Source organism: Macaca thibetana, chromosome 14 (genome assembly GCF_024542745.1).
Source record: "Macaca thibetana thibetana isolate TM-01 chromosome 14, ASM2454274v1, whole genome shotgun sequence".
Classification (NCBI taxonomy): Eukaryota; Metazoa; Chordata; class Mammalia; order Primates; family Cercopithecidae; genus Macaca; species Macaca thibetana.
In genome coordinates this window covers 118,315,508-118,331,047 of record NC_065591.1, presented here as the reverse complement: position 1 = coordinate 118,331,047, position 15,540 = coordinate 118,315,508, and the positions used below count along the sequence as shown (strand labels likewise).

The following is a 15,540-nucleotide window of genomic DNA, read 5'->3' as shown; positions in this document are numbered from 1 at the left end:
TGCACTTCCCTGCCCCCCTCCTGTATCACTATCACTGGCAAGGAGTGATTCCATTTGCCTTGGGAAAAGGTGTTAGGTCCTTAGTAGCATGATAGCAGCATGGTTTTGAGAGATACTTTTTATGGGGTGCAGGGTGAATCTAAGTGCAAGCACCTGGGAATGAGGAGACTATACACAGCCTGGCCAGCTCAGGCGGAAAAGGAAGCAGTATCTCCCTGCAAGGCATCAACCACTTTCCTATCCTCTTTCTCCCTAACTGTGGGGTAATCTTTGGCTTCTCCATAGTGTTTAGATAAGGAAGAAAACCCAGTCGACCTCCCTCCCCCATCACTCTCTAGGATCCAGGTCCAGATGCACAATGGAAGCGTACATATTTCTCTTTCTTCTCCTTCTGTGCTCCAAAGACAGGCTGACACTGGTAAATCACTGCAGCAGGCTTTAAATGATGTATGAAATGAACAATCCCTTCCTTGTGTATTGGGAGCCTCTTGCCCAGCAATGGGCTGTGTCTACTGGGCTGGCTACTGTATTATTCAGTGCAGAGGAGGCAGCCGGAAACTCAGTGGAGGTGAGAAGCTTGGGATTACAAAGAAAAACAAAGTTAAAATTAAAAAAAGAAAGAATATGTTCTGAAACATATACAAGTCGTTTTCCCTAGCTCTCACTTAAAAAAAAAAAACTCTGCAGAAGTTTTTTGGAAAGGAAAACTTCTTTTCTGTACTTCTTTGTGCGTTTCTTCCTCCACCCAAGTCCCTGCTCTCATTCCTTAACTTCATCAATAGACAGAAACAGACTTCTTCGATCCCTCAGGGTCCTGTACAATCAGTCATGTTTCTGCACATTTCTCAAAGACCATGTTCAGTTCAACCTCTTCCTTGTGAGCGTTCAGGATGTCCAGTGCTGAACAAGGTGTGCAGACCTCCATGAGGGACTTGCCCACCTGAGCTCCCCACCCCCATGGGATTCTGCTGTGGTGGCCCTGCAGGGTGTGCAAGCACCGGGGCATTGTTGCTTTGATAACCCGAGTCTGCTTTAAGAAGCCCACCTGACTTATGCCACGGTATCTGCTAATCCCAGACTAAACACATCAATGACTCACTCAGCAAACTCTACTGGTACAGAAAGCAGCAGGCAGCCTTGACTCAGAGCAGCCGCCTCTTGCACATCAGACTGAGCTACAAATAGACTGAGAGCCTTCTTAGTCTGCAGGGAGGGTGAGCTTGGTCAATTTGCTTTTAGCCGATGAAATAATCATTGACGTTTAGACAGACTTCTAATCTTGGCTCAGAACAGTCAAGAGGCATTTTAGCTACAGATGGTAAATGGGTTCATACAGGGATATATTTAGCAATGTGGCCCAGGGGCAGAAGAGAAAGAGGCCTTGGGATCCAGGAAACTGGTCCAAGCTGGAGACGCCTTGATGCCTGGAGGCGAGTCACATAATTCCCTGAGCCTTATCACGAGTGCCCCAGGTATGGGTGGGTCCATGCACAGGTGCTTGCAGGGAGGGGCGAGGAGGAGCTCTCTGTTTGATCTGGCGGTGGAATAGGACCTGTACTCTGTTCACAGCTAAGGCCAGTAGGAAAACAGGCAGGTGAGCAGATGATGGTGGGTGAGCTGCAAGGGAAGGACAGTGCGGTATATGCATGATGGAGAGGGAGGATCCAAAGTAGCTCACACGGCCTGGATTTGAATCCTAGCTCCATCAACTTTAGAGGCATGCACTCAAGGCAATTTATTTTCCCTCTGTTCCTGTTTTCTCATCTGTAAACAAGGATAATTCTATACCAAATGCATGGGTTTACGGTGAGAGAAAAATACATGTGAAGCACATAGTGCAATTCAATGTAGGTTACTACTTCTTATGGAAAAAGATCAAGCAGGTTGATGCTTAATTCAGACTGGAGTCTGTGAAATGGAGACTACCCAGGACCAGTTCAGACACATAGCTTGGGTCTTATATTTGCTGCTAAAAGGGCAATGCACCTTCCCAGGGAATAAGAATTCCAGAACTGTGCCACTCACCTCTACCGTGTGACTGTCACATGTCACCATGGCCAGGCAGGCATACTACAAGCCGTGCAGTCCTCCTGGTCCAACACCTGCCTTTCTCCAACTTTCGTGGAGGAGAGAGGAAGGAAGATGCTCCTTTATCAGCACCCTTGGAATTATTTTGGAAGCCACTGTCCGCTCATGTAAGAGACAGATCCTGGGATGGAGTGAGGTACTGGGCTTGAACTTTGGCACTCCAAGTTCATTGCTGGGTTCAGTTTCCTTATCCCTAAAATGAGAATAATAACTCCACCTTCTCAACTTCACTTCACATGAAAAATAGATAAGGAAGGGCTTTTATGAGTTGCATCCTGTTCTACACTTTGTAATGTGAATTGTCTGGTCAGACCCTCTCTTCAGCCAAGTGTTCAGCTTTAAGCAGGATGCCCAGTGGGGGAGGAGGGGAGGAAACCAGTACCCACTTCACCACCTGTGCCATCCGAACCAACCTGGCCAGCACTGGGTTAACACGCGGTGTAGCCACATAACAGGGGTCCCCACAGAACTTGCTCTTGGCCCCCTGGCTCTAAGAAAGCTTTGGCAGCCAGGCAAGACCTGCAGCCTACCGTTGTTGTGTGAGCTTTGGCATGGGAGGGAGGCAGGGCAGAGGAATACCACCCACTTCGGGTTCCCCAGAAGCCTGTAAATCCCCCCTGAAAACCCAACTTAAAGTGACTTTAAGGATCTGAGCTTCACTGATTCCATTCCTCTTTGTACCTCTTTGTTCCTCCACTACTACACGGCTACAGACATGCACACATGCACCCAAACACACACACACATGCACCCATGCACACCTCCCCACACACTCACACTTCTGGAACCCCAACTTGGCCTGCGCTGTCATTTCCTGGACAGCCGGGAAGAAGAGGCTGGCATCCCAGCACAGAACACCAACGGAGCAGTCCTCCAGTCTTCCCCCACAGGTAGCACATTCCAAACCAGCAGCCCAGGTGCTGCAGAAACACCTTCGTGCCGTGTTCCACACGTTCATGTGGGGGAAGCAGGCAGCAAGTCACCAGCAGCCAGCCATCAGCAGGAGGTGCTGACAGCCTTTCAGACAGCAGGCAGAGAACGGGAAAGGGTGGGCCAGTCCCTAACCATCACACTTCCTAAGCCTTGAATTAACACCTTGTCACTTACAGCTCTGGTATCCCAGTGCCGGCTGTCATGACCATGGAGCAGGTGTGATGCTCGGGCTCTCTGTGGTCAGAAAGCCACAGTGAGAAACTGCCAGCAAAGCTCCCACTCTGTCTGCTTCGCAAATGCCTGGCAATGTCGACCGGGCCTTGAGGGTCTACACTGTCAAATGCATCACTCTCTGGCAGATTGATTTCTCTGTGGCTGTTGTGTCTCTCAGCATCACAGAATGCCAGAACTGGAAGGGACCTATGGTATTATAGAAGGAATAACGAGGCCTGATGGAGTTGGGGTGGATGGTGGGAGTAGTCGACAGTGGCTGGGGAAGCCAGGTGCCCTGCCTCCTGGTGCAACAATCGTTCTGTTGACGTAGCAGGGAGAGCAGTGAACCTCTTCATTCATGAGGGCTGCTCACTGCCCAGAAGGGACAGGGCCTAGAGTCCCCTTTCCAAACCTGCTGCCCATGTGCCCATGGATGTTAAACTAGCTCACCTGGTATCTGCTCAGATGAATTCTGATTTACCCAGCGGAAGAAAAGCAGCTCCCAGGAGGAATGAAGTTGTTGTCAATACCCACAGCAGAGGGCTGGCTTCATTTCCAGTAAGAGTCAGTGAAGCTGGGAAAATTACTCATTACAATTTTATTGATATTCACTTCACTCTACAAATGACGTGGGATGGTTCTGACAGGATGTCTTAATGGGACTGGCTGAGAATCCATTTGGGTGGATGTGGGTTAATGGGGCTGAAGAGACTACAGGGTTCAACTGCGTCAGCCCTATTACCCTAGCGTCTCCTTTATCATCAGGAGCAAAACAGCATGTGTAGAGTGCCCAGCACGATGCGAGAGGAAGAGCTCGGCTCAAAAAACTCTCGAATGTCTTTTCAATTTCCTCCCTCCATCACCTGGACAGCATGGAACTCCTTCACTTGGCTGTGGCTTCATTCCTCAGGGCCGCTCACCGCTCACTGCCAAGAAGGGCGGGGTTGGAGAGGTCCTTTTCCATGCCCAGGTATCTACCAGCCGTGCTCATGTGCACTCAACTGGTCTGATGGTAAAAGTTTAGAGACAGGTGCCCAGAAGATTTTGTGTCACGCAGTACAGTCCATGTGCCCCCAGACATCCCTGGCAGACTTTTGGACGTCCACACCTCAGGGACTATCCCTAGAGAAGCAGTCAGTCCACACTCCACTTCAGATCCAGGTGGGCAGAGAATTCGTAACAGCTAAATGTGGATTTTTTTGACTGCCAGATAAAACGTTAATATACGAGCATACATTTGCATAGCTGTCTGTAATTTACAAAGGGTTTTCACATGTATCATTTCATTTGATTCTAACTCATATCCTGTGAAATAAGTAGGGCCAGAGACTTTTTGTGAATTTTTTATATTGGTCACTTGCCAGTCGTCACACTCAGATCCATTCCCCGCTCTTCCCTGCGAACTCCACCTCCCAAACCTCCTGGTCAACTGATTACTGTGTAGGTTCAGCCAACGGAAGGCACTGTCAAGGGGTTGGAGGGTAGAGGACGGGAGACGTAGGGTACTGCATCTCTCTATCTCTGCCCCAGGTGGCTTCTAAGAGAGTAGTTGAGTTCTTCTGGGTAGTGTCAGTTCCCGCTAAGTGGTCTTCAGGAAGTTCAGGAAGTACCTCCTCCTTCCTTTGTACCTCTAGTCCAGGATTGGCTGCCTACTGTTACTAACCTCTAGGCTGCCTCACTCTGCCTTGCAGACACCTGCATGAACGCTGTTTTCCTGCCTGCAGCCTAAATGATACATTCCCAGAAATGATGACACCAAGCCTTCAAAGAGGTAAATTCATTTTCCCAGGGCAATGCAGCAATCGAGAACTATATCTTTAGTGCAAAACAAGTTTTCAAACTTCCAGAGCTTTGCCCTTTTCTGTACCTGTGTGAGAACAAACAAAACCAGTACACAAATTAATATAAATCTAGAGAACCCTGAGAGAAAGGCCACACACATAAAGCAGGAGGGCACAAAGGAAGGAGAATTTGTCTGCCTCTGGGAGTACCAGGAAAGGCTTTGTACAGGAGGTGGCAAGTACCTAGAGTGGTACAAAGGAGGTAGTATTTCTGAAACTGTGAGAAGAATCAAGTGTAGGATCATTAAACTTTCAACATGTCCACGGATGCCGTCCTGCGCTTGTACTCTGCCCTCTCCTTGGAGATTCTAAGAGTCTCAGCCTTTCTCCTTTGGACCAGGGCAGGAACCTCCTCACTGACCTGCCACCCACTCTCCACCCTGTGGTTGGGAAGAAGTCTCTCAAACACACAACCCCCCAAGCCATTCTTCTGTCTGGAAACCTTCAACAACTATATGTTGTTTGTAGGGCAGGTCCCAACTCTTGAGCCCTGAATCCCAGGCCTTTGGCTGTCTGGCCCCTCTGCCTCCACGCAGCCTGCTGCCTGGCCACACCCAGAGCAATCACTACGTCTTGAGAAGGTCATGCACTTCTCCTCCTCTTCTCAAACTCTTTCCTCTGCCTGGAATGCTCTTCCTCCCTTCATTCAGCAAATTCCTTCCCAACACCTGAGGCTCTTAAATATCACTTCTGTAACTTTCCCAGCTTTTCTGCCTGAAACATAAATAAAGGCAACCTTCTCTGTGCTCCCAGACACATTGCCCACGCCTTTATTAAATTTAATCAAATTGTCATGTCATTACACATTTAAGTGTCAGTTCCTACCCTCTGGGAGCTCGCAGCTTGGTGTTGGAGAACTTGTCTTTTGTATTCCCAGCACCAAGCACCAGCAACTGGCACATCACAAATGCTCATTACCTGTTTGTTGTATTGAAATTAATTCCGATATCATCCCCCCTCTTTCTCTCCTTATCCTCCTTCTCCTTACTCCCTTCCTGAATTCCTGCTACTGAAGCTATTGGTAAAAAATGTCTGTCCCCTTTCAGATTATGCTTCTTATACAATAGTAGATTGTCAGAGTTAATTACAGCTCTAAAGGGTAAATCGGAGCAGGAAAGAAGTAAATGATGAAGAAAATTCCAAAAAGAAAAGATTGGTTTTAAACTGAGATATGTAGAGATAGAAAGGAGGGTGAGGTAAGAAGGAGTGATATGTTGCCATGGCCAAAAACAGAAATAGCAAGACTCAGGTTAAGGTTGGTGCTATAACAAGCAACTCCAGTTGCCTCATGGACTCTCGGTTCATCCTCCTTCCTCTCCTCAAACCTGGTTCATTTGGAGGTCACTTCCTCTTCCAAGAAGAAGAGGAAGAAACGTTGGGGAGAAACTTATTTCCACAACTATGGTCCTTCCCCAGTTGAGGTATAGTTTTACCTTTAATGTCAATTCAATTTATGTATGTTTTTGTCAGAGTTAGAAGCCTTTTCCATGAGTGTTTATGTGTGTGGCTTCTCTCATTAGATTATGAATGAACTTTGGCAGCTCAGATATACTTTGGGGGTCTCCTCCTCCTCCTATTGGCCTGGCTTCCTTTGAGGCTGCTATCCATTGTCCAGTTCAGTTGTCTCTTTGTTTATAGAATGGCTTGTATAGCACCGTGATTCAAAGTGTGGTCCCTGGAACCAGACTGCCTTGGCTCCCATCCAAGCTCTGCTAAATGTTGCTCAGTGACCCTGAATAAGTTGCCATGCATCAGTTTCTTCCTCAGTAAAAATGGGAATAATGATAGAAGCTCCCTCCTGGGCCCATCGTGAGAATTAAAGAAGCTAACACATTTCGTATTTGCTTTTATTATCATTACCACTTTTCACCCCCAGATAGCCTGTGTTCCTCCCCTCTTCCCATCCTTGGAACCAAGGATAGGGCTCTTTTTTCTTTTGTGTATTATAAAGTCTCCTTTATAAGACTCTACCTATAAGGTAGCTCAGCAAAGGTCAACAGTTATCTTTGCAGAATTTCTTTAAGAGAGTGTTTGTGCCTCAGCAGCACATGAAGTCAATTTGTGGGAAACCAGGAACCCTGTACATAGCAGGAGTCCTCGTCCCTCAGCGGCTGCCACTTCTGTCCTAAATGCCAGAGCCAGGAGCAGAACCTCAGCTTTGTTTAAACCATGCTTCTTTCCTGAATTAATCTTTTTCCTAGGAAAATCCACAGTCCCTTCTAGCAACCTGACATCCAGGTGAAGACTGTTCCGCCGCTCCAGTCATAAATAGCACGATGACTGAGACGGCTTTGAGGACAGTCTTTCCCTTCGTGTCATTTGCAGAAGACACTGCCTATCAGCTGTCTCTGCACAGATCTGTTTACGCATCTTTCATCACAAGCATTTCTGCCCGTCTTCTGATCACAGAACCCATGCAAAAACCACACACACACACCACACACACCACACACACACACACACACACACACACACACACACACACACACCACACACACACACACACACACACACCACACACACACCACACACACACACACACACACACACACACACACACACACACACACACACACACACACACACACCACACACACACACACACACACACACACACACCACACACACCACACACACCACACACACACACACACACACACACACACACACACACACACACACACACACCACACACACACACACACACACACACACACACACCACACACACACACACACACACACACACACACACACACACACACACACACACACACACACACACACACACACACACACACACACACACACCACACACCACACACACCACACACACACACACACACCACACACACACCACACACACACACACACACACACACACACCACACACACACACACACACACCACACACACACACACACACACACACACACCCACACACACACACACACACACACACACACACACCACACACACACACACACACACACACACACACACACACACACACACACACACACACACACACACACACACACACACACACACACACACACACACACACACACCACACACACACACACACACACACCACACACACACACACACACACACACACACACACACACACACCACACACACCACACACACACACACACACACACACACACACACACACACACACACACACACACACACACACACACACACACACACACACACACACACACACACACACACACACACACACACACACACACACACACACACACACACACACACACCCACACACACACACACACACACACCACACACACACACACACACACACACACACACACACACACCACACACACCACACACACACACACACACACACACACACACACACACCACACACACCACACACACCACACACACACACACACACACACACACACACACACACACACACACACACACACACACACACACACACACACACACACACACACACACACACACCACACACACACACACACACACACACACACACACACACACACACACACACACACACACACACACACACACACACACACACACACACACACACACACACACACACACACACACACACACACACACACACACACACACACACACACACACACACCACACACACCACACACACACCACACACACCACACACACACACACACACACACACCACACACACACACACACACACACACACACACACACACACACACACACACACACACACACACACACACACACACACACACACACACACACACACACACACACACACACACACACACACACACACACCACACACACCACACACACACACACACACACACACACACACACACACACACACACACACACACACACACACACACACACACACACACACACACACACACACACACACACCACACACACACACACACACACACACACACACACACACACACACACACACACACACCACACACACACACACACACACACACACACACACACACACACACACACACACACACACACACACACACACACACACACACACACACACACACACACACACACACACACACACACACACACACACACACCACACACACACACACACACACACACACACACACACCACACACACACACACACACACACACACACACACACACACACACACACACACACACACACACACACACACACACACACACACACACACACACACACACACACACACACACACACACACACACACACACACACACACACACACACACACACACACACACACACACCACACACACACACACACACACACACACACACACACACACACACACACACCACACACACACACACACACCACACACACACCACACACACACACACACACACACACACACACACACACACACACACACACACACACACACACACACACACACACACACACACACACACACACACACACACACACACACACACACACACACACACACACACACACACACACACACACACACACACACACACACACACACACACACACACACACACACACACACACACACACACACACACACACACACACACACACACACACACACACACACACACACACACACACACACACACACACACACACACACACACACCACACACGCACACACCACACACACCACACACACACCACACACACACCACACACACCACACACACACACACACACACACACACACACACACACACACACACACCACAGTCACTGCTGCTGACCTCTTATGAGATCAAAGTCAAAATATGAGTCTGCATTGTGAATGACAGATGAGAACTCACACTGGAGGTGTGTGCATGTGGAGAGAGAAAAAGAGAGAGAGAGAAAGAGAGATTGCTAATTTCTTAGGAGGTCAGAACTGAGAGATTAATCTCTTTTGCTGAAGACAAACAGCACCCAATGGCAAGCGTCTGCACCCTGCCACATCATCCCAGCCTTTCTGTCCCTCCCACACACCCCCTCCTCAGCATTTATGATGGATCTTTAGTGTATTAAGAGGAAAAATGTATTTGGCAGCACTAATGTCTGCTGTTGAAGTCCTATTGCTTCATCGAACCTGGCCACTCATAATCACAGGCTCTAGAGCAGCCGTCAATGGGATGTGCATCGTTCTTCAAGGTTAATGAAAGAAAAGCTCCCTTGGACAAGTCTAGTCTATATTTGTGTATTCCGCTGCCATGACATGATGGTTGAAATGGACCAAATTGCTTCCCAGCATGAGCCCACAGTCACATTTCTCTGGCCTTCGTACAGGAGGCTCCTGGCACATTTGGCGAGGTCGTTCGCACGGTAAGTGGGGACCTGGCTGGGGGCCAGTATGTTAGAGTGGTAAGCCCATTGCTTCTTTCATCTGCAGCATGTGCTGTGTGCCCTGTGGCTGTCTGGGGCAAGGCTGAGGCACGACACAGTGAATTTCCCCGAGGTGTGTGTATACAGAGGATAGCGGTAGGCTTCTCATCCTTCATGAGCCTCCCACTGCACACAGCCACCTGCAGTCCTCCTTCCACTCACATCCCGGGCATCTAGAGGGCCCAGCCTCACCCCCCACAGCCTGAAGACTTTCCTCCCACACACATCGGCTGCCCTCTTAGGAATCAGGCAAGGAAGGGTCTGTGATAGAAAAACGGTTGACTCTGAGGTCAGGAAGACCTAAGTTTGAGTCCTGGAAATGCTGCTTTTTCTGCTTTAAGACATATGACCATAAAGGAAATACCAGTCTCAGATCAATCCCCAGAGGGAGACCCTGAGCAAGGATTCCTAGGCAGATGCTCCCAGGAGAAACAGGAAGAAAAAAGGGAAGCAGAATAGAGACAGGGATGACGCCAAACAGAAGTGTGATTTTAAGTAAACTCCCAGTCTAAGCTTGATCCTGCTGGGAAGCTCTAGGATGTAACATACAGCTTACAGTGTATTGGACTTTCTAAGCAAATACTCATCTGCCCACAGCAATCATTGGCTAAATGAACTGCCAAGCACTTCCCATTCTCTGCAAGTTGGGGCAGACAGGAGAGTGAAGCACCTAGGCTGGCCCAAGGACATCAGACAGCACACAGTCACAGGTGGGGGCCATCGGAGCAAGGTACACAGGTGGGTGGGCTGGGCACCCAGGATTCTGGAATAGATGTTGGGGGGTTGGGAGGAGCATCGATCGTGTGCTCTCCACCCCCTCACCCCACTGGGCTTCATGCCCTTCAGTGTATGGAGGGGGCAATATGTGTACCATAAAGTTGATGTGAGAATAAAAGGGGGCCTCAAATGCAGATGATCTCTCACCTCATAGGTGCACGTAAATGTAAGTGCCTTCTTTCCCATACACCTTCAGGAGACAGTTCCACTCAGTTAAATTGGATGCTCATGTTGTAATGTTAGGTGAGAAAAAAATCAAAATATAAAATGGTATCCCTGGCATGCTCACCATTTCATAAAAATACAAAATATGGGCCTGGTGCCGTGGCTCACGCCTGTAATCCCAGCACTTTGGGAGGCTGACATGGGCAGATCACGAGGTCAGGAGATTGAGACCATCCTGGCTAACATGGTGAAACCCCGTCTCTACTAAAAATACAAAAAAATTAGCCAAGCACGGTGGCGGGCACCTGTAGTCCCAGCTACTCGGGAGGCTGAGGCAGGAGAATGGCATGAACCTGGGAGGTGGAGCTTGCAGTGAGCCAAGATTGCACCACTGCACTCCAGCCTGGGACACAGAGCGAGACCCCGTCTCAAAAAAAAAAAAAAAAGTGTGTGTATATATACACATATATACTTAGAAAATATTATCAGAAAATACTCAATATGCTAATAGTGATTATTTCTGGCTGTTGAAATTACGAGTTATTTTTCATTTTAATTTTATACTTGTCTGATTATTCTGTCATGAGCAAGTGTTACTTTTGTATTAAATCATACTTTAAAACATGAAGACTTAGAAAGATCAAGTAGTTTAATTAAATAACGTGAGAAAAAAAATTAAAGGCCATCTTGTCTTCACTTGTTCCCAGTTCCTACATTTCAATGCAGAAGCAAAGTTGCAAGGTAGACAGATTGTTATCTTTGATTAGTTACCATCCTGGTTATGTGTTTGTATTTTAACGAAGATCTTGGTGGATACTGTGGCTTAAATACAGTTAAACAGGTTTCACTACTGTGGAATTTTCCGGAGCCTTTACCATATCAAAGTGCATATGACTCTGCAGAGACACATAGTCCACAAAGTGTTCCCCAAACTTACTTAGCATTGGAACCCTTTTTGCAAGGTGCATTTGAGGGACTTTCATCCCAGGAACCAACTTTGGGAAATACTAGGCTTAAGGTAGAGGGAAGATGGGGGTCTCTGGTGTCCTTTTCAAGAAATTTGAGGGCAAGAACACCTTCTGGTGCCTCCAAATCTCCCTATGTAGCCCCTGCTGGGTCCACAGGCCCCGTCCCCTCCTCCCTGCTCACAGCCTAGACCAGGTCCAGGGAAACCCTGATGAAGGAGCCCAGAGGGCATAGAGATGGTGGTGGGAAGGAAGAGGGCACGGACCATCTCCTAGAGTCATAGGTTGGTCGTGTCAAGTCTGGCACTAGACCTCACCCAAACCCACAGCCAAGGAAGCTAAGGAGGATAAGCTCTCAGGACTGGAAAGGCTGGTGATGGAGCTGATGGGCAAGGCTGCCCCATCTGGCCGCCAGAGCCTCACCTCTCACTGAGTCTCACACATGATGCTACTTTTCATGAAGCAGTTCTGAGTTGAAAAACAGCAAATTTGAAAAATAAGTATATTAGTTTGTTCTCACATTGCTATAAAGAAGCACCTAAGACTGGGTAATTTATGAAAGAAAAGAGGTTTCATTGACTCACAATTCTGCAGGCTGTCCAGGAAGGACTGGGGAGGCCTCAGGAAAGTTAAAATCATGGTAGAAGGTGAAGGGAAAGTAGGCACGTCTTACATGGCTGGGGACGGAGGAAGAAAGAGAAGGTGCAGGAGCCGGGGGTTCCCCACTTTTAAACAACCAGATCTCCTGATAACTCACTTACTGTCACAAAAACAGCAAGGGGGATCTCCCCACATGATCCAATCACCTCCCACTAGGGCCCTCCTTCAACATAGGGGATTACAATTGGACGTGAGATTTTGGCGGGGACACAAATCCAAACCATATCAATAAGGTTGCAAGAGGGGCTAAGAGCAGTTTCTCTGAGAGCCGATCTAACGCCGTGATGATGATGAAGTGTCCAGGCTCCCGAGTCAGACTGCCGCTGAAATGGCTCCTGCCTCTGCCCTGCCCTGGGCCCTCGGGCTGGGGCTGAACATCTCTGTGCCTCGGACTCCACATCTGTACCACAGCCATGACTTAGAGACAAGGGTGAACCTACATCTGTGAAGGACTATAATGAGGGCTGTGGCTAGTTATTCCAAGTACAGAGAAAGAGATTGAAATGACTCCAGAGGATGAATTGAACCCTTTGCTCACTGTTGGTAAGAATATAAAAATGGTGCAGCCACTGTTGAAAACAATATGGAGGTTCCTCAAAAAATTAAACATAGAATTACCATATGAACTAGAAATTCCACTTTCAGGTATATACCCAAAGGAATTGAAAGCAGAGATTGAAACAGGTATTCGTACATCCATGTTCATGGCAACATTATTTACAACAGTCAAAGTATCAATGGATGAATGGATAAACAAAATGTGGTCTATATTAACAAGCGAATATTATTCAGCTTTAAAAAGGAAGGAAATTCTGGCCTATGCTACAACATGGATGAACCTGGAATACATTCTAAGTGAAATAAGCCAGACACAAAAGAATGAATGTTGTATGATTCTACTTATATGATGTCTGTAGAGTAGTTAAATTCATAGAGACAGAAAGTAGAAGGGTGCTTGTCAGGGGCTGGAGGTATTGGGATGAGGAGTTAGGATTTAACAGGTACGGAGTTTCTGGAGATGGGTGGTAGCGACAGTTGCATGACAATAGGAATGTACAATGTACTAAACGCCACTGACCTGTACCATTAAAATAGTTTAAATCGTAAATTTTATTTTAGTGCATTTTAACACAATTTTTAAAAAGAAGTATCAACTATTAAAGAGAAAAATAGAAAACCGAAAAACCACACACACACAGAAGAAACTTACTACCGGAAGAGTTTAGGCCATATGTGAACAGGAGCTTTGTTTTTACTTAAAAAAAAAAAAAAAAAAAAAAAGATCCACAATCCAGACTGGAGAACCCTTTTCCCTGAATGCTTTAAGAGGAGACTTGTGTGGGATGATTCATGTGTACTATTTGTTGATGCAAAGAGTTGAATAATTAACCTTGAAGATCAGTTGCACTGCATTTATTAATATTTTCTGCCCCACTGTTAATATCATTAACTAGAGACTGAGAAATATATTATTAATCTCTGAAATGTAAAGTCCCTGTCATATACTTAGAATGAAACATACAGAAAAGTTTTATGCAAAACTGAGCTGGAGACCTTGAAAAGGAAGTCAAGGAAGTTTTGTTTTGTTTTTTGAGTTTGTGTGAAACTTATTTTGAGAATTACTTTTCCAGAATTGTTTTAACTCCATAAAAGCGTATGCAGGGTGTCAAAAACTTGGCGAGAGCATGGGTGAATACGAAGAGCTGTCTCAGGCTGGGGAAGCTGTGGGTGGATGTTTTTCATATTTCAATTTCTTTTGTGGCATCAAATATTGTTTCAGTAATAAGTAAAATTGACAAAACGATAAAAATAACATTTGAGAAACTAAACTCATGAAAAGCATATTAAAACTGACATCACTTATTTTACCCATTTAAAAATGCAGAAATGGAGAGTGAAGTTAGATAAAAGCAGAATGTACTTCTTGTTATAAATGAAAAGTCTCACATTAGAGATTCAAATTACGGCCACAAGATAACTCCATGGCAGTTCACAGCATCAATAAAACTCCAGTTTGTTTGGAAAGCCAACTTTCCTATATGCCAAAATACATATTTTGTAAATTGCTTAATTTACATTTGAAAAGATCAAATCTTAATTCTTCGAGAAGCTGAGTAGAAGGATTGAGAGAAACTGAAGGAAAAAAACACACACAGCGATTTGAACAGCCTTTTTGGTTCAGCAGTATACACAGTTTGATTGAAATTGATAGCATTTGGAAAAAGGAAGTATTTTTCCCATTTAAAAAAAAAGACAGCAACAACACAAAAAAACTTGCACGACACAAAAAACTAAGTTACATGAAGTTCCTGTCGTGAGCTTTTAGTGACTCTAGGAAGGAATAACAGGTTTCCTTGGAGAAATAACACCCTGAGGAACTTGGCAAATGACATGGAAAGAGCTTCTGCTCCCTGGACGTTCTCTGAGGGCGGTTGGTTCCAGTCCAGCCAAGGATGGCGCCGTCT

At 46.6% G+C, this 15,540-nt stretch overlaps 1 protein-coding gene across 2 annotated transcripts in view; it reads left to right on the top strand.

Moving 5' to 3' along the window:
- The window catches only part of KIRREL3 (kirre like nephrin family adhesion molecule 3), a 578,853-nt gene that overhangs the window by 133,864 nt on the left and 429,449 nt on the right, over window positions 1–15,540 (top strand). The window lies entirely within an intron of this gene.